Source organism: Micromesistius poutassou, assembly GCF_964030765.1.
Source record: "Micromesistius poutassou genome assembly, chromosome: 19".
NCBI lineage: Eukaryota > Metazoa > Chordata > Actinopteri > Gadiformes > Gadidae > Micromesistius > Micromesistius poutassou.
The window spans coordinates 14,076,629-14,093,849 of NC_140289.1; the positions used below are offsets into that span (position 1 = coordinate 14,076,629).

At 41.2% G+C, this 17,221-nt stretch overlaps 28 non-coding genes across 28 annotated transcripts; all 28 read left to right on the top strand.

Annotated features, from left to right (window-relative positions):
* The first annotated feature begins 1 nt into the window (after window position 1).
* On the top strand, window positions 2–143 carry LOC311364440 (U4 spliceosomal RNA). The gene has a single exon (XR_014639247.1). It is a non-coding gene; the product is annotated as a U4 spliceosomal RNA (small nuclear RNA).
* A 492-nt stretch (window positions 144–635) lies between these two features.
* LOC311364441 (U4 spliceosomal RNA) lies at window positions 636–777 on the top strand. The gene has a single exon (XR_014639248.1). It is a non-coding gene; the product is annotated as a U4 spliceosomal RNA (small nuclear RNA).
* A 492-nt stretch (window positions 778–1,269) lies between these two features.
* On the top strand, window positions 1,270–1,411 carry LOC311364442 (U4 spliceosomal RNA). Its single transcript, XR_014639249.1, has one exon. It is a non-coding gene; the product is annotated as a U4 spliceosomal RNA (small nuclear RNA).
* Window positions 1,412–1,903: 492 nt separating this feature from the next.
* LOC311364443 (U4 spliceosomal RNA) lies at window positions 1,904–2,045 on the top strand. The gene has a single exon (XR_014639250.1). It is a non-coding gene; the product is annotated as a U4 spliceosomal RNA (small nuclear RNA).
* A 492-nt stretch (window positions 2,046–2,537) lies between these two features.
* On the top strand, window positions 2,538–2,679 carry LOC311364444 (U4 spliceosomal RNA). The gene has a single exon (XR_014639251.1). It is a non-coding gene; the product is annotated as a U4 spliceosomal RNA (small nuclear RNA).
* A 492-nt stretch (window positions 2,680–3,171) lies between these two features.
* On the top strand, window positions 3,172–3,313 carry LOC311364445 (U4 spliceosomal RNA). The gene has a single exon (XR_014639252.1). It is a non-coding gene; the product is annotated as a U4 spliceosomal RNA (small nuclear RNA).
* Window positions 3,314–3,805: 492 nt separating this feature from the next.
* LOC311364446 (U4 spliceosomal RNA) lies at window positions 3,806–3,947 on the top strand. Its single transcript, XR_014639253.1, has one exon. It is a non-coding gene; the product is annotated as a U4 spliceosomal RNA (small nuclear RNA).
* A 492-nt stretch (window positions 3,948–4,439) lies between these two features.
* On the top strand, window positions 4,440–4,581 carry LOC311364447 (U4 spliceosomal RNA). Its single transcript, XR_014639254.1, has one exon. It is a non-coding gene; the product is annotated as a U4 spliceosomal RNA (small nuclear RNA).
* Window positions 4,582–5,073: 492 nt separating this feature from the next.
* Window positions 5,074–5,215, top strand: LOC311364448 (U4 spliceosomal RNA). The gene has a single exon (XR_014639255.1). It is a non-coding gene; the product is annotated as a U4 spliceosomal RNA (small nuclear RNA).
* A 492-nt stretch (window positions 5,216–5,707) lies between these two features.
* Window positions 5,708–5,849, top strand: LOC311364451 (U4 spliceosomal RNA). Its single transcript, XR_014639258.1, has one exon. It is a non-coding gene; the product is annotated as a U4 spliceosomal RNA (small nuclear RNA).
* A 492-nt stretch (window positions 5,850–6,341) lies between these two features.
* Window positions 6,342–6,483, top strand: LOC311364452 (U4 spliceosomal RNA). Its single transcript, XR_014639259.1, has one exon. It is a non-coding gene; the product is annotated as a U4 spliceosomal RNA (small nuclear RNA).
* A 492-nt stretch (window positions 6,484–6,975) lies between these two features.
* On the top strand, window positions 6,976–7,117 carry LOC311364453 (U4 spliceosomal RNA). The gene has a single exon (XR_014639260.1). It is a non-coding gene; the product is annotated as a U4 spliceosomal RNA (small nuclear RNA).
* A 492-nt stretch (window positions 7,118–7,609) lies between these two features.
* LOC311364454 (U4 spliceosomal RNA) lies at window positions 7,610–7,751 on the top strand. The gene has a single exon (XR_014639261.1). It is a non-coding gene; the product is annotated as a U4 spliceosomal RNA (small nuclear RNA).
* Window positions 7,752–8,243: 492 nt separating this feature from the next.
* LOC311364455 (U4 spliceosomal RNA) lies at window positions 8,244–8,385 on the top strand. Its single transcript, XR_014639262.1, has one exon. It is a non-coding gene; the product is annotated as a U4 spliceosomal RNA (small nuclear RNA).
* A 492-nt stretch (window positions 8,386–8,877) lies between these two features.
* Window positions 8,878–9,019, top strand: LOC311364358 (U4 spliceosomal RNA). The gene has a single exon (XR_014639166.1). It is a non-coding gene; the product is annotated as a U4 spliceosomal RNA (small nuclear RNA).
* Window positions 9,020–9,511: 492 nt separating this feature from the next.
* Window positions 9,512–9,653, top strand: LOC311364359 (U4 spliceosomal RNA). The gene has a single exon (XR_014639167.1). It is a non-coding gene; the product is annotated as a U4 spliceosomal RNA (small nuclear RNA).
* A 492-nt stretch (window positions 9,654–10,145) lies between these two features.
* LOC311364360 (U4 spliceosomal RNA) lies at window positions 10,146–10,287 on the top strand. Its single transcript, XR_014639168.1, has one exon. It is a non-coding gene; the product is annotated as a U4 spliceosomal RNA (small nuclear RNA).
* A 492-nt stretch (window positions 10,288–10,779) lies between these two features.
* On the top strand, window positions 10,780–10,921 carry LOC311364362 (U4 spliceosomal RNA). Its single transcript, XR_014639170.1, has one exon. It is a non-coding gene; the product is annotated as a U4 spliceosomal RNA (small nuclear RNA).
* A 492-nt stretch (window positions 10,922–11,413) lies between these two features.
* On the top strand, window positions 11,414–11,555 carry LOC311364363 (U4 spliceosomal RNA). Its single transcript, XR_014639171.1, has one exon. It is a non-coding gene; the product is annotated as a U4 spliceosomal RNA (small nuclear RNA).
* Window positions 11,556–11,855: 300 nt separating this feature from the next.
* Window positions 11,856–11,997, top strand: LOC311364365 (U4 spliceosomal RNA). The gene has a single exon (XR_014639173.1). It is a non-coding gene; the product is annotated as a U4 spliceosomal RNA (small nuclear RNA).
* Window positions 11,998–12,489: 492 nt separating this feature from the next.
* LOC311364366 (U4 spliceosomal RNA) lies at window positions 12,490–12,631 on the top strand. The gene has a single exon (XR_014639174.1). It is a non-coding gene; the product is annotated as a U4 spliceosomal RNA (small nuclear RNA).
* A 492-nt stretch (window positions 12,632–13,123) lies between these two features.
* On the top strand, window positions 13,124–13,265 carry LOC311364367 (U4 spliceosomal RNA). Its single transcript, XR_014639175.1, has one exon. It is a non-coding gene; the product is annotated as a U4 spliceosomal RNA (small nuclear RNA).
* A 492-nt stretch (window positions 13,266–13,757) lies between these two features.
* On the top strand, window positions 13,758–13,899 carry LOC311364368 (U4 spliceosomal RNA). Its single transcript, XR_014639176.1, has one exon. It is a non-coding gene; the product is annotated as a U4 spliceosomal RNA (small nuclear RNA).
* Window positions 13,900–14,391: 492 nt separating this feature from the next.
* Window positions 14,392–14,533, top strand: LOC311364369 (U4 spliceosomal RNA). The gene has a single exon (XR_014639177.1). It is a non-coding gene; the product is annotated as a U4 spliceosomal RNA (small nuclear RNA).
* A 492-nt stretch (window positions 14,534–15,025) lies between these two features.
* On the top strand, window positions 15,026–15,167 carry LOC311364370 (U4 spliceosomal RNA). Its single transcript, XR_014639178.1, has one exon. It is a non-coding gene; the product is annotated as a U4 spliceosomal RNA (small nuclear RNA).
* A 492-nt stretch (window positions 15,168–15,659) lies between these two features.
* On the top strand, window positions 15,660–15,801 carry LOC311364371 (U4 spliceosomal RNA). The gene has a single exon (XR_014639179.1). It is a non-coding gene; the product is annotated as a U4 spliceosomal RNA (small nuclear RNA).
* A 492-nt stretch (window positions 15,802–16,293) lies between these two features.
* Window positions 16,294–16,435, top strand: LOC311364373 (U4 spliceosomal RNA). Its single transcript, XR_014639181.1, has one exon. It is a non-coding gene; the product is annotated as a U4 spliceosomal RNA (small nuclear RNA).
* A 300-nt stretch (window positions 16,436–16,735) lies between these two features.
* LOC311364374 (U4 spliceosomal RNA) lies at window positions 16,736–16,877 on the top strand. Its single transcript, XR_014639182.1, has one exon. It is a non-coding gene; the product is annotated as a U4 spliceosomal RNA (small nuclear RNA).
* Window positions 16,878–17,221: the final 344 nt, after the last annotated feature.

The window sequence follows — 17,221 nt, forward strand, 5'->3', positions numbered from 1 at the left end:
TATCTTTGCGCAGCGGCAGTATCGTAGCCTATGAGGTCTAACTGAGGCGCGATTATTGCTAGTTGAAAACTTTACCCAATACCCCGCCAAAGACGACTTGCAATATAGTCGGCGATGGCAATTTTTGACAGTTTCCAAGGAGACTGATATAATGTCCAAAATAAGTTTCATTACTCACTTTGTACAGCGTTTTGCGTTGTAGAGATTTTAAGATGTACATCACTGAGTCCCTGATGCCTATATTGACACTATCTCGGTCTACTGTTTGACGTACATTACTACAATATTACAGGCACAACCGGCACGACGTATCAGTAGTGAGCCAGGTTTCATTAGGTAAGCAAGACGTTTTCCATGCTGATGACATGGGCGCTAGCCTACTCACTTTGTTGTTTGCCATCCCACAATGCACTGCAGATCTCAGTTTGTATCAAGTTTATTGCAAGTTTGTGTCATTCAACATCTGTTGATGTGTTTAACAAATGTGAAACAATGTTATTTAGGAAACTACCATATTGTGTGCTAAACTAACCTCAACTAGTGCCTGTAGTCAACTGTTGAGAAACGTACGCATAATACCCTTGTGTAAGAGGTTGTAATCCAAAAGAAGATGCTCTGTTAATCAGGCAGCGTCTATCTTTGCGCAGCGGCAGTATCGTAGCCTATGAGGTCTAACTGAGGCGCGATTATTGCTAGTTGAAAACTTTACCCAATACCCCGCCAAAGACGACTTGCAATATAGTCGGCGATGGCAATTTTTGACAGTTTCCAAGGAGACTGATATAATGTCCAAAATAAGTTTCATTACTCACTTTGTACAGCGTTTTGCGTTGTAGAGATTTTAAGATGTACATCACTGAGTCCCTGATGCCTATATTGACACTATCTCGGTCTACTGTTTGACGTACATTACTACAATATTACAGGCACAACCGGCACGACGTATCAGTAGTGAGCCAGGTTTCATTAGGTAAGCAAGACGTTTTCCATGCTGATGACATGGGCGCTAGCCTACTCACTTTGTTGTTTGCCATCCCACAATGCACTGCAGATCTCAGTTTGTATCAAGTTTATTGCAAGTTTGTGTCATTCAACATCTGTTGATGTGTTTAACAAATGTGAAACAATGTTATTTAGGAAACTACCATATTGTGTGCTAAACTAACCTCAACTAGTGCCTGTAGTCAACTGTTGAGAAACGTACGCATAATACCCTTGTGTAAGAGGTTGTAATCCAAAAGAAGATGCTCTGTTAATCAGGCAGCGTCTATCTTTGCGCAGCGGCAGTATCGTAGCCTATGAGGTCTAACTGAGGCGCGATTATTGCTAGTTGAAAACTTTACCCAATACCCCGCCAAAGACGACTTGCAATATAGTCGGCGATGGCAATTTTTGACAGTTTCCAAGGAGACTGATATAATGTCCAAAATAAGTTTCATTACTCACTTTGTACAGCGTTTTGCGTTGTAGAGATTTTAAGATGTACATCACTGAGTCCCTGATGCCTATATTGACACTATCTCGGTCTACTGTTTGACGTACATTACTACAATATTACAGGCACAACCGGCACGACGTATCAGTAGTGAGCCAGGTTTCATTAGGTAAGCAAGACGTTTTCCATGCTGATGACATGGGCGCTAGCCTACTCACTTTGTTGTTTGCCATCCCACAATGCACTGCAGATCTCAGTTTGTATCAAGTTTATTGCAAGTTTGTGTCATTCAACATCTGTTGATGTGTTTAACAAATGTGAAACAATGTTATTTAGGAAACTACCATATTGTGTGCTAAACTAACCTCAACTAGTGCCTGTAGTCAACTGTTGAGAAACGTACGCATAATACCCTTGTGTAAGAGGTTGTAATCCAAAAGAAGATGCTCTGTTAATCAGGCAGCGTCTATCTTTGCGCAGCGGCAGTATCGTAGCCTATGAGGTCTAACTGAGGCGCGATTATTGCTAGTTGAAAACTTTACCCAATACCCCGCCAAAGACGACTTGCAATATAGTCGGCGATGGCAATTTTTGACAGTTTCCAAGGAGACTGATATAATGTCCAAAATAAGTTTCATTACTCACTTTGTACAGCGTTTTGCGTTGTAGAGATTTTAAGATGTACATCACTGAGTCCCTGATGCCTATATTGACACTATCTCGGTCTACTGTTTGACGTACATTACTACAATATTACAGGCACAACCGGCACGACGTATCAGTAGTGAGCCAGGTTTCATTAGGTAAGCAAGACGTTTTCCATGCTGATGACATGGGCGCTAGCCTACTCACTTTGTTGTTTGCCATCCCACAATGCACTGCAGATCTCAGTTTGTATCAAGTTTATTGCAAGTTTGTGTCATTCAACATCTGTTGATGTGTTTAACAAATGTGAAACAATATTATTTAGGAAACTACCATATTGTGTGCTAAACTAACCTCAACTAGTGCCTGTAGTCAACTGTTGAGAAACGTACGCATAATACCCTTGTGTAAGAGGTTGTAATCCAAAAGAAGATGCTCTGTTAATCAGGCAGCGTCTATCTTTGCGCAGCGGCAGTATCGTAGCCTATGAGGTCTAACTGAGGCGCGATTATTGCTAGTTGAAAACTTTACCCAATACCCCGCCAAAGACGACTTGCAATATAGTCGGCGATGGCAATTTTTGACAGTTTCCAAGGAGACTGATATAATGTCCAAAATAAGTTTCATTACTCACTTTGTACAGCGTTTTTCGTTGTAGAGATTTTAAGATGTACATCACTGAGTCCCTGATGCCTATATTGACACTATCTCGGTCTACTGTTTGACGTACATTACTACAATATTACAGGCACAACCGGCACGACGTATCAGTAGTGAGCCAGGTTTCATTAGGTAAGCAAGACGTTTTCCATGCTGATGACATGGGCGCTAGCCTACTCACTTTGTTGTTTGCCATCCCACAATGCACTGCAGATCTCAGTTTGTATCAAGTTTATTGCAAGTTTGTGTCATTCAACATCTGTTGATGTGTTTAACAAATGTGAAACAATATTATTTAGGAAACTACCATATTGTGTGCTAAACTAACCTCAACTAGTGCCTGTAGTCAACTGTTGAGAAACGTACGCATAATACCCTTGTGTAAGAGGTTGTAATCCAAAAGAAGATGCTCTGTTAATCAGGCAGCGTCTATCTTTGCGCAGCGGCAGTATCGTAGCCTATGAGGTCTAACTGAGGCGCGATTATTGCTAGTTGAAAACTTTACCCAATACCCCGCCAAAGACGACTTGCAATATAGTCGGCGATGGCAATTTTTGACAGTTTCCAAGGAGACTGATATAATGTCCAAAATAAGTTTCATTACTCACTTTGTACAGCGTTTTGCGTTGTAGAGATTTTAAGATGTACATCACTGAGTCCCTGATGCCTATATTGACACTATCTCGGTCTACTGTTTGACGTACATTACTACAATATTACAGGCACAACCGGCACGACGTATCAGTAGTGAGCCAGGTTTCATTAGGTAAGCAAGACGTTTTCCATGCTGATGACATGGGCGCTAGCCTACTCACTTTGTTGTTTGCCATCCCACAATGCACTGCAGATCTCAGTTTGTATCAAGTTTATTGCAAGTTTGTGTCATTCAACATCTGTTGATGTGTTTAACAAATGTGAAACAATGTTATTTAGGAAACTACCATATTGTGTGCTAAACTAACCTCAACTAGTGCCTGTAGTCAACTGTTGAGAAACGTACGCATAATACCCTTGTGTAAGAGGTTGTAATCCAAAAGAAGATGCTCTGTTAATCAGGCAGCGTCTATCTTTGCGCAGCGGCAGTATCGTAGCCTATGAGGTCTAACTGAGGCGCGATTATTGCTAGTTGAAAACTTTACCCAATACCCCGCCAAAGACGACTTGCAATATAGTCGGCGATGGCAATTTTTGACAGTTTCCAAGGAGACTGATATAATGTCCAAAATAAGTTTCATTACTCACTTTGTACAGCGTTTTGCGTTGTAGAGATTTTAAGATGTACATCACTGAGTCCCTGATGCCTATATTGACACTATCTCGGTCTACTGTTTGACGTACATTACTACAATATTACAGGCACAACCGGCACGACGTATCAGTAGTGAGCCAGGTTTCATTAGGTAAGCAAGACGTTTTCCATGCTGATGACATGGGCGCTAGCCTACTCACTTTGTTGTTTGCCATCCCACAATGCACTGCAGATCTCAGTTTGTATCAAGTTTATTGCAAGTTTGTGTCATTCAACATCTGTTGATGTGTTTAACAAATGTGAAACAATGTTATTTAGGAAACTACCATATTGTGTGCTAAACTAACCTCAACTAGTGCCTGTAGTCAACTGTTGAGAAACGTACGCATAATACCCTTGTGTAAGAGGTTGTAATCCAAAAGAAGATGCTCTGTTAATCAGGCAGCGTCTATCTTTGCGCAGCGGCAGTATCGTAGCCTATGAGGTCTAACTGAGGCGCGATTATTGCTAGTTGAAAACTTTACCCAATACCCCGCCAAAGACGACTTGCAATATAGTCGGCGATGGCAATTTTTGACAGTTTCCAAGGAGACTGATATAATGTCCAAAATAAGTTTCATTACTCACTTTGTACAGCGTTTTGCGTTGTAGAGATTTTAAGATGTACATCACTGAGTCCCTGATGCCTATATTGACACTATCTCGGTCTACTGTTTGACGTACATTACTACAATATTACAGGCACAACCGGCACGACGTATCAGTAGTGAGCCAGGTTTCATTAGGTAAGCAAGACGTTTTCCATGCTGATGACATGGGCGCTAGCCTACTCACTTTGTTGTTTGCCATCCCACAATGCACTGCAGATCTCAGTTTGTATCAAGTTTATTGCAAGTTTGTGTCATTCAACATCTGTTGATGTGTTTAACAAATGTGAAACAATATTATTTAGGAAACTACCATATTGTGTGCTAAACTAACCTCAACTAGTGCCTGTAGTCAACTGTTGAGAAACGTACGCATAATACCCTTGTGTAAGAGGTTGTAATCCAAAAGAAGATGCTCTGTTAATCAGGCAGCGTCTATCTTTGCGCAGCGGCAGTATCGTAGCCTATGAGGTCTAACTGAGGCGCGATTATTGCTAGTTGAAAACTTTACCCAATACCCCGCCAAAGACGACTTGCAATATAGTCGGCGATGGCAATTTTTGACAGTTTCCAAGGAGACTGATATAATGTCCAAAATAAGTTTCATTACTCACTTTGTACAGCGTTTTGCGTTGTAGAGATTTTAAGATGTACATCACTGAGTCCCTGATGCCTATATTGACACTATCTCGGTCTACTGTTTGACGTACATTACTACAATATTACAGGCACAACCGGCACGACGTATCAGTAGTGAGCCAGGTTTCATTAGGTAAGCAAGACGTTTTCCATGCTGATGACATGGGCGCTAGCCTACTCACTTTGTTGTTTGCCATCCCACAATGCACTGCAGATCTCAGTTTGTATCAAGTTTATTGCAAGTTTGTGTCATTCAACATCTGTTGATGTGTTTAACAAATGTGAAACAATGTTATTTAGGAAACTACCATATTGTGTGCTAAACTAACCTCAACTAGTGCCTGTAGTCAACTGTTGAGAAACGTACGCATAATACCCTTGTGTAAGAGGTTGTAATCCAAAAGAAGATGCTCTGTTAATCAGGCAGCGTCTATCTTTGCGCAGCGGCAGTATCGTAGCCTATGAGGTCTAACTGAGGCGCGATTATTGCTAGTTGAAAACTTTACCCAATACCCCGCCAAAGACGACTTGCAATATAGTCGGCGATGGCAATTTTTGACAGTTTCCAAGGAGACTGATATAATGTCCAAAATAAGTTTCATTACTCACTTTGTACAGCGTTTTGCGTTGTAGAGATTTTAAGATGTACATCACTGAGTCCCTGATGCCTATATTGACACTATCTCGGTCTACTGTTTGACGTACATTACTACAATATTACAGGCACAACCGGCACGACGTATCAGTAGTGAGCCAGGTTTCATTAGGTAAGCAAGACGTTTTCCATGCTGATGACATGGGCGCTAGCCTACTCACTTTGTTGTTTGCCATCCCACAATGCACTGCAGATCTCAGTTTGTATCAAGTTTATTGCAAGTTTGTGTCATTCAACATCTGTTGATGTGTTTAACAAATGTGAAACAATGTTATTTAGGAAACTACCATATTGTGTGCTAAACTAACCTCAACTAGTGCCTGTAGTCAACTGTTGAGAAACGTACGCATAATACCCTTGTGTAAGAGGTTGTAATCCAAAAGAAGATGCTCTGTTAATCAGGCAGCGTCTATCTTTGCGCAGCGGCAGTATCGTAGCCTATGAGGTCTAACTGAGGCGCGATTATTGCTAGTTGAAAACTTTACCCAATACCCCGCCAAAGACGACTTGCAATATAGTCGGCGATGGCAATTTTTGACAGTTTCCAAGGAGACTGATATAATGTCCAAAATAAGTTTCATTACTCACTTTGTACAGCGTTTTGCGTTGTAGAGATTTTAAGATGTACATCACTGAGTCCCTGATGCCTATATTGACACTATCTCGGTCTACTGTTTGACGTACATTACTACAATATTACAGGCACAACCGGCACGACGTATCAGTAGTGAGCCAGGTTTCATTAGGTAAGCAAGACGTTTTCCATGCTGATGACATGGGCGCTAGCCTACTCACTTTGTTGTTTGCCATCCCACAATGCACTGCAGATCTCAGTTTGTATCAAGTTTATTGCAAGTTTGTGTCATTCAACATCTGTTGATGTGTTTAACAAATGTGAAACAATATTATTTAGGAAACTACCATATTGTGTGCTAAACTAACCTCAACTAGTGCCTGTAGTCAACTGTTGAGAAACGTACGCATAATACCCTTGTGTAAGAGGTTGTAATCCAAAAGAAGATGCTCTGTTAATCAGGCAGCGTCTATCTTTGCGCAGCGGCAGTATCGTAGCCTATGAGGTCTAACTGAGGCGCGATTATTGCTAGTTGAAAACTTTACCCAATACCCCGCCAAAGACGACTTGCAATATAGTCGGCGATGGCAATTTTTGACAGTTTCCAAGGAGACTGATATAATGTCCAAAATAAGTTTCATTACTCACTTTGTACAGCGTTTTGCGTTGTAGAGATTTTAAGATGTACATCACTGAGTCCCTGATGCCTATATTGACACTATCTCGGTCTACTGTTTGACGTACATTACTACAATATTACAGGCACAACCGGCACGACGTATCAGTAGTGAGCCAGGTTTCATTAGGTAAGCAAGACGTTTTCCATGCTGATGACATGGGCGCTAGCCTACTCACTTTGTTGTTTGCCATCCCACAATGCACTGCAGATCTCAGTTTGTATCAAGTTTATTGCAAGTTTGTGTCATTCAACATCTGTTGATGTGTTTAACAAATGTGAAACAATATTATTTAGGAAACTACCATATTGTGTGCTAAACTAACCTCAACTAGTGCCTGTAGTCAACTGTTGAGAAACGTACGCATAATACCCTTGTGTAAGAGGTTGTAATCCAAAAGAAGATGCTCTGTTAATCAGGCAGCGTCTATCTTTGCGCAGCGGCAGTATCGTAGCCTATGAGGTCTAACTGAGGCGCGATTATTGCTAGTTGAAAACTTTACCCAATACCCCGCCAAAGACGACTTGCAATATAGTCGGCGATGGCAATTTTTGACAGTTTCCAAGGAGACTGATATAATGTCCAAAATAAGTTTCATTACTCACTTTGTACAGCGTTTTGCGTTGTAGAGATTTTAAGATGTACATCACTGAGTCCCTGATGCCTATATTGACACTATCTCGGTCTACTGTTTGACGTACATTACTACAATATTACAGGCACAACCGGCACGACGTATCAGTAGTGAGCCAGGTTTCATTAGGTAAGCAAGACGTTTTCCATGCTGATGACATGGGCGCTAGCCTACTCACTTTGTTGTTTGCCATCCCACAATGCACTGCAGATCTCAGTTTGTATCAAGTTTATTGCAAGTTTGTGTCATTCAACATCTGTTGATGTGTTTAACAAATGTGAAACAATGTTATTTAGGAAACTACCATATTGTGTGCTAAACTAACCTCAACTAGTGCCTGTAGTCAACTGTTGAGAAACGTACGCATAATACCCTTGTGTAAGAGGTTGTAATCCAAAAGAAGATGCTCTGTTAATCAGGCAGCGTCTATCTTTGCGCAGCGGCAGTATCGTAGCCTATGAGGTCTAACTGAGGCGCGATTATTGCTAGTTGAAAACTTTACCCAATACCCCGCCAAAGACGACTTGCAATATAGTCGGCGATGGCAATTTTTGACAGTTTCCAAGGAGACTGATATAATGTCCAAAATAAGTTTCATTACTCACTTTGTACAGCGTTTTTCGTTGTAGAGATTTTAAGATGTACATCACTGAGTCCCTGATGCCTATATTGACACTATCTCGGTCTACTGTTTGACGTACATTACTACAATATTACAGGCACAACCGGCACGACGTATCAGTAGTGAGCCAGGTTTCATTAGGTAAGCAAGACGTTTTCCATGCTGATGACATGGGCGCTAGCCTACTCACTTTGTTGTTTGCCATCCCACAATGCACTGCAGATCTCAGTTTGTATCAAGTTTATTGCAAGTTTGTGTCATTCAACATCTGTTGATGTGTTTAACAAATGTGAAACAATATTATTTAGGAAACTACCATATTGTGTGCTAAACTAACCTCAACTAGTGCCTGTAGTCAACTGTTGAGAAACGTACGCATAATACCCTTGTGTAAGAGGTTGTAATCCAAAAGAAGATGCTCTGTTAATCAGGCAGCGTCTATCTTTGCGCAGCGGCAGTATCGTAGCCTATGAGGTCTAACTGAGGCGCGATTATTGCTAGTTGAAAACTTTACCCAATACCCCGCCAAAGACGACTTGCAATATAGTCGGCGATGGCAATTTTTGACAGTTTCCAAGGAGACTGATATAATGTCCAAAATAAGTTTCATTACTCACTTTGTACAGCGTTTTGCGTTGTAGAGATTTTAAGATGTACATCACTGAGTCCCTGATGCCTATATTGACACTATCTCGGTCTACTGTTTGACGTACATTACTACAATATTACAGGCACAACCGGCACGACGTATCAGTAGTGAGCCAGGTTTCATTAGGTAAGCAAGACGTTTTCCATGCTGATGACATGGGCGCTAGCCTACTCACTTTGTTGTTTGCCATCCCACAATGCACTGCAGATCTCAGTTTGTATCAAGTTTATTGCAAGTTTGTGTCATTCAACATCTGTTGATGTGTTTAACAAATGTGAAACAATATTATTTAGGAAACTACCATATTGTGTGCTAAACTAACCTCAACTAGTGCCTGTAGTCAACTGTTGAGAAACGTACGCATAATACCCTTGTGTAAGAGGTTGTAATCCAAAAGAAGATGCTCTGTTAATCAGGCAGCGTCTATCTTTGCGCAGCGGCAGTATCGTAGCCTATGAGGTCTAACTGAGGCGCGATTATTGCTAGTTGAAAACTTTACCCAATACCCCGCCAAAGACGACTTGCAATATAGTCGGCGATGGCAATTTTTGACAGTTTCCAAGGAGACTGATATAATGTCCAAAATAAGTTTCATTACTCACTTTGTACAGCGTTTTGCGTTGTAGAGATTTTAAGATGTACATCACTGAGTCCCTGATGCCTATATTGACACTATCTCGGTCTACTGTTTGACGTACATTACTACAATATTACAGGCACAACCGGCACGACGTATCAGTAGTGAGCCAGGTTTCATTAGGTAAGCAAGACGTTTTCCATGCTGATGACATGGGCGCTAGCCTACTCACTTTGTTGTTTGCCATCCCACAATGCACTGCAGATCTCAGTTTGTATCAAGTTTATTGCAAGTTTGTGTCATTCAACATCTGTTGATGTGTTTAACAAATGTGAAACAATATTATTTAGGAAACTACCATATTGTGTGCTAAACTAACCTCAACTAGTGCCTGTAGTCAACTGTTGAGAAACGTACGCATAATACCCTTGTGTAAGAGGTTGTAATCCAAAAGAAGATGCTCTGTTTATCAGTCAGCGTCTATCTTTGCGCAGCGGCAGTATCGTAGCCTATGAGGTCTAACTGAGGCGCGATTATTGCTAGTTGAAAACTTTACCCAATACCCCGCCAAAGACGACTTGCAATATAGTCGGCGATGGCAATTTTTGACAGTTTCCAAGGAGACTGATATAATGTCCAAAATAAGTTTCATTACTCACTTTGTACAGCGTTTTGCGTTGTAGAGATTTTAAGATGTACATCACTGAGTCCCTGATGCCTATATTGACACTATCTCGGTCTACTGTTTGACGTACATTACTACAATATTACAGGCACAACCGGCACGACGTATCAGTAGTGAGCCAGGTTTCATTAGGTAAGCAAGACGTTTTCCATGCTGATGACATGGGCGCTAGCCTACTCACTTTGTTGTTTGCCATCCCACAATGCACTGCAGATCTCAGTTTGTATCAAGTTTATTGCAAGTTTGTGTCATTCAACATCTGTTGATGTGTTTAACAAATGTGAAACAATGTTATTTAGGAAACTACCATATTGTGTGCTAAACTAACCTCAACTAGTGCCTGTAGTCAACTGTTGAGAAACGTACGCATAATACCCTTGTGTAAGAGGTTGTAATCCAAAAGAAGATGCTCTGTTAATCAGGCAGCGTCTATCTTTGCGCAGCGGCAGTATCGTAGCCTATGAGGTCTAACTGAGGCGCGATTATTGCTAGTTGAAAACTTTACCCAATACCCCGCCAAAGACGACTTGCAATATAGTCGGCGATGGCAATTTTTGACAGTTTCCAAGGAGACTGATATAATGTCCAAAATAAGTTTCATTACTCACTTTGTACAGCGTTTTGCGTTGTAGAGATTTTAAGATGTACATCACTGAGTCCCTGATGCCTATATTGACACTATCTCGGTCTACTGTTTGACGTACATTACTACAATATTACAGGCACAACCGGCACGACGTATCAGTAGTGAGCCAGGTTTCATTAGGTAAGCAAGACGTTTTCCATGCTGATGACATGGGCGCTAGCCTACTCACTTTGTTGTTTGCCATCCCACAATGCACTGCAGATCTCAGTTTGTATCAAGTTTATTGCAAGTTTGTGTCATTCAACATCTGTTGATGTGTTTAACAAATGTGAAACAATATTATTTAGGAAACTACCATATTGTGTGCTAAACTAACCTCAACTAGTGCCTGTAGTCAACTGTTGAGAAACGTACGCATAATACCCTTGTGTAAGAGGTTGTAATCCAAAAGAAGATGCTCTGTTTATCAGTCAGCGTCTATCTTTGCGCAGCGGCAGTATCGTAGCCTATGAGGTCTAACTGAGGCGCGATTATTGCTAGTTGAAAACTTTACCCAATACCCCGCCAAAGACGACTTGCAATATAGTCGGCGATGGCAATTTTTGACAGTTTCCAAGGAGACTGATATAATGTCCAAAATAAGTTTCATTACTCACTTTGTACAGCGTTTTGCGTTGTAGAGATTTTAAGATGTACATCACTGAGTCCCTGATGCCTATATTGACACTATCTCGGTCTACTGTTTGACGTACATTACTACAATATTACAGGCACAACCGGCACGACGTATCAGTAGTGAGCCAGGTTTCATTAGGTAAGCAAGACGTTTTCCATGCTGATGACATGGGCGCTAGCCTACTCACTTTGTTGTTTGCCATCCCACAATGCAATGCACAATGCTCTGTTAATCAGGCAGCGTCTATCTTTGCGCAGCGGCAGTATCGTAGCCTATGAGGTCTAACTGAGGCGCGATTATTGCTAGTTGAAAACTTTACCCAATACCCCGCCAAAGACGACTTGCAATATAGTCGGCGATGGCAATTTTTGACAGTTTCCAAGGAGACTGATATAATGTCCAAAATAAGTTTCATTACTCACTTTGTACAGCGTTTTGCGTTGTAGAGATTTTAAGATGTACATCACTGAGTCCCTGATGCCTATATTGACACTATCTCGGTCTACTGTTTGACGTACATTACTACAATATTACAGGCACAACCGGCACGACGTATCAGTAGTGAGCCAGGTTTCATTAGGTAAGCAAGACGTTTTCCATGCTGATGACATGGGCGCTAGCCTACTCACTTTGTTGTTTGCCATCCCACAATGCACTGCAGATCTCAGTTTGTATCAAGTTTATTGCAAGTTTGTGTCATTCAACATCTGTTGATGTGTTTAACAAATGTGAAACAATGTTATTTAGGAAACTACCATATTGTGTGCTAAACTAACCTCAACTAGTGCCTGTAGTCAACTGTTGAGAAACGTACGCATAATACCCTTGTGTAAGAGGTTGTAATCCAAAAGAAGATGCTCTGTTAATCAGGCAGCGTCTATCTTTGCGCAGCGGCAGTATCGTAGCCTATGAGGTCTAACTGAGGCGCGATTATTGCTAGTTGAAAACTTTACCCAATACCCCGCCAAAGACGACTTGCAATATAGTCGGCGATGGCAATTTTTGACAGTTTCCAAGGAGACTGATATAATGTCCAAAATAAGTTTCATTACTCACTTTGTACAGCGTTTTGCGTTGTAGAGATTTTAAGATGTACATCACTGAGTCCCTGATGCCTATATTGACACTATCTCGGTCTACTGTTTGACGTACATTACTACAATATTACAGGCACAACCGGCACGACGTATCAGTAGTGAGCCAGGTTTCATTAGGTAAGCAAGACGTTTTCCATGCTGATGACATGGGCGCTAGCCTACTCACTTTGTTGTTTGCCATCCCACAATGCACTGCAGATCTCAGTTTGTATCAAGTTTATTGCAAGTTTGTGTCATTCAACATCTGTTGATGTGTTTAACAAATGTGAAACAATGTTATTTAGGAAACTACCATATTGTGTGCTAAACTAACCTCAACTAGTGCCTGTAGTCAACTGTTGAGAAACGTACGCATAATACCCTTGTGTAAGAGGTTGTAATCCAAAAGAAGATGCTCTGTTAATCAGGCAGCGTCTATCTTTGCGCAGCGGCAGTATCGTAGCCTATGAGGTCTAACTGAGGCGCGATTATTGCTAGTTGAAAACTTTACCCAATACCCCGCCAAAGACGACTTGCAATATAGTCGGCGATGGCAATTTTTGACAGTTTCCAAGGAGACTGATATAATGTCCAAAATAAGTTTCATTACTCACTTTGTACAGCGTTTTGCGTTGTAGAGATTTTAAGATGTACATCACTGAGTCCCTGATGCCTATATTGACACTATCTCGGTCTACTGTTTGACGTACATTACTACAATATTACAGGCACAACCGGCACGACGTATCAGTAGTGAGCCAGGTTTCATTAGGTAAGCAAGACGTTTTCCATGCTGATGACATGGGCGCTAGCCTACTCACTTTGTTGTTTGCCATCCCACAATGCACTGCAGATCTCAGTTTGTATCAAGTTTATTGCAAGTTTGTGTCATTCAACATCTGTTGATGTGTTTAACAAATGTGAAACAATATTATTTAGGAAACTACCATATTGTGTGCTAAACTAACCTCAACTAGTGCCTGTAGTCAACTGTTGAGAAACGTACGCATAATACCCTTGTGTAAGAGGTTGTAATCCAAAAGAAGATGCTCTGTTTATCAGTCAGCGTCTATCTTTGCGCAGCGGCAGTATCGTAGCCTATGAGGTCTAACTGAGGCGCGATTATTGCTAGTTGAAAACTTTACCCAATACCCCGCCAAAGACGACTTGCAATATAGTCGGCGATGGCAATTTTTGACAGTTTCCAAGGAGACTGATATAATGTCCAAAATAAGTTTCATTACTCACTTTGTACAGCGTTTTGCGTTGTAGAGATTTTAAGATGTACATCACTGAGTCCCTGATGCCTATATTGACACTATCTCGGTCTACTGTTTGACGTACATTACTACAATATTACAGGCACAACCGGCACGACGTATCAGTAGTGAGCCAGGTTTCATTAGGTAAGCAAGACGTTTTCCATGCTGATGACATGGGCGCTAGCCTACTCACTTTGTTGTTTGCCATCCCACAATGCACTGCAGATCTCAGTTTGTATCAAGTTTATTGCAAGTTTGTGTCATTCAACATCTGTTGATGTGTTTAACAAATGTGAAACAATGTTATTTAGGAAACTACCATATTGTGTGCTAAACTAACCTCAACTAGTGCCTGTAGTCAACTGTTGAGAAACGTACGCATAATACCCTTGTGTAAGAGGTTGTAATCCAAAAGAAGATGCTCTGTTAATCAGGCAGCGTCTATCTTTGCGCAGCGGCAGTATCGTAGCCTATGAGGTCTAACTGAGGCGCGATTATTGCTAGTTGAAAACTTTACCCAATACCCCGCCAAAGACGACTTGCAATATAGTCGGCGATGGCAATTTTTGACAGTTTCCAAGGAGACTGATATAATGTCCAAAATAAGTTTCATTACTCACTTTGTACAGCGTTTTGCGTTGTAGAGATTTTAAGATGTACATCACTGAGTCCCTGATGCCTATATTGACACTATCTCGGTCTACTGTTTGACGTACATTACTACAATATTACAGGCACAACCGGCACGACGTATCAGTAGTGAGCCAGGTTTCATTAGGTAAGCAAGACGTTTTCCATGCTGATGACATGGGCGCTAGCCTACTCACTTTGTTGTTTGCCATCCCACAATGCACTGCAGATCTCAGTTTGTATCAAGTTTATTGCAAGTTTGTGTCATTCAACATCTGTTGATGTGTTTAACAAATGTGAAACAATATTATTTAGGAAACTACCATATTGTGTGCTAAACTAACCTCAACTAGTGCCTGTAGTCAACTGTTGAGAAACGTACGCATAATACCCTTGTGTAAGAGGTTGTAATCCAAAAGAAGATGCTCTGTTTATCAGTCAGCGTCTATCTTTGCGCAGCGGCAGTATCGTAGCCTATGAGGTCTAACTGAGGCGCGATTATTGCTAGTTGAAAACTTTACCCAATACCCCGCCAAAGACGACTTGCAATATAGTCGGCGATGGCAATTTTTGACAGTTTCCAAGGAGACTGATATAATGTCCAAAATAAGTTTCATTACTCACTTTGTACAGCGTTTTGCGTTGTAGAGATTTTAAGATGTACATCACTGAGTCCCTGATGCCTATATTGACACTATCTCGGTCTACTGTTTGACGTACATTACTACAATATTACAGGCACAACCGGCACGACGTATCAGTAGTGAGCCAGGTTTCATTAGGTAAGCAAGACGTTTTCCATGCTGATGACATGGGCGCTAGCCTACTCACTTTGTTGTTTGCCATCCCACAATGCACTGCAGATCTCAGTTTGTATCAAGTTTATTGCAAGTTTGTGTCATTCAACATCTGTTGATGTGTTTAACAAATGTGAAACAATGTTATTTAGGAAACTACCATATTGTGTGCTAAACTAACCTCAACTAGTGCCTGTAGTCAACTGTTGAGAAACGTACGCATAATACCCTTGTGTAAGAGGTTGTAATCCAAAAGAAGATGCTCTGTTAATCAGGCAGCGTCTATCTTTGCGCAGCGGCAGTATCGTAGCCTATGAGGTCTAACTGAGGCGCGATTATTGCTAGTTGAAAACTTTACCCAATACCCCGCCAAAGACGACTTGCAATATAGTCGGCGATGGCAATTTTTGACAGTTTCCAAGGAGACTGATATAATGTCCAAAATAAGTTTCATTACTCACTTTGTACAGCGTTTTGCGTTGTAGAGATTTTAAGATGTACATCACTGAGTCCCTGATGCCTATATTGACACTATCTCGGTCTACTGTTTGACGTACATTACTACAATATTACAGGCACAACCGGCACGACGTATCAGTAGTGAGCCAGGTTTCATTAGGTAAGCAAGACGTTTTCCATGCTGATGACATGGGCGCTAGCCTACTCACTTTGTTGTTTGCCATCCCACAATGCACTGCAGATCTCAGTTTGTATCAAGTTTATTGCAAGTTTGTGTCATTCAACATCTGTTGATGTGTTTAACAAATGTGAAACAATATTATTTAGGAAACTACCATATTGTGTGCTAAACTAACCTCAACTAGTGCCTGTAGTCAACTGTTGAGAAACGTACGCATAATACCCTTGTGTAAGAGGTTGTAATCCAAAAGAAGATGCTCTGTTTATCAGTCAGCGTCTATCTTTGCGCAGCGGCAGTATCGTAGCCTATGAGGTCTAACTGAGGCGCGATTATTGCTAGTTGAAAACTTTACCCAATACCCCGCCAAAGACGACTTGCAATATAGTCGGCGATGGCAATTTTTGACAGTTTCCAAGGAGACTGATATAATGTCCAAAATAAGTTTCATTACTCACTTTGTACAGCGTTTTGCGTTGTAGAGATTTTAAGATGTACATCACTGAGTCCCTGATGCCTATATTGACACTATCTCGGTCTACTGTTTGACGTACATTACTACAATATTACAGGCACAACCGGCACGACGTATCAGTAGTGAGCCAGGTTTCATTAGGTAAGCAAGACGTTTTCCATGCTGATGACATGGGCGCTAGCCTACTCACTTTGTTGTTTGCCATCCCACAATGCAATGCACAATGCTCTGTTAATCAGGCAGCGTCTATCTTTGCGCAGCGGCAGTATCGTAGCCTATGAGGTCTAACTGAGGCGCGATTATTGCTAGTTGAAAACTTTACCCAATACCCCGCCAAAGACGACTTGCAATATAGTCGGCGATGGCAATTTTTGACAGTTTCCAAGGAGACTGATATAATGTCCAAAATAAGTTTCATTACTCACTTTGTACAGCGTTTTGCGTTGTAGAGATTTTAAGATGTACATCACTGAGTCCCTGATGCCTATATTGACACTATCTCGGTCTACTGTTTGACGTACATTACTACAATATTACAGGCACAACCGGCACGACGTATCAGTAGTGAGCCAGGTTTCATTAGGTAAGCAAGACGTTTTCCATGCTGATGACATGGGCGCTAGCCTACTCACTTTGTTGTTTGCCATCCCACAATGCACTGCAGATCTCAGTTTGTATCAAGTTTATTGCAAGTTTGTGTCATTCAACATCTGTTGATGTGTTTAACAAATGTG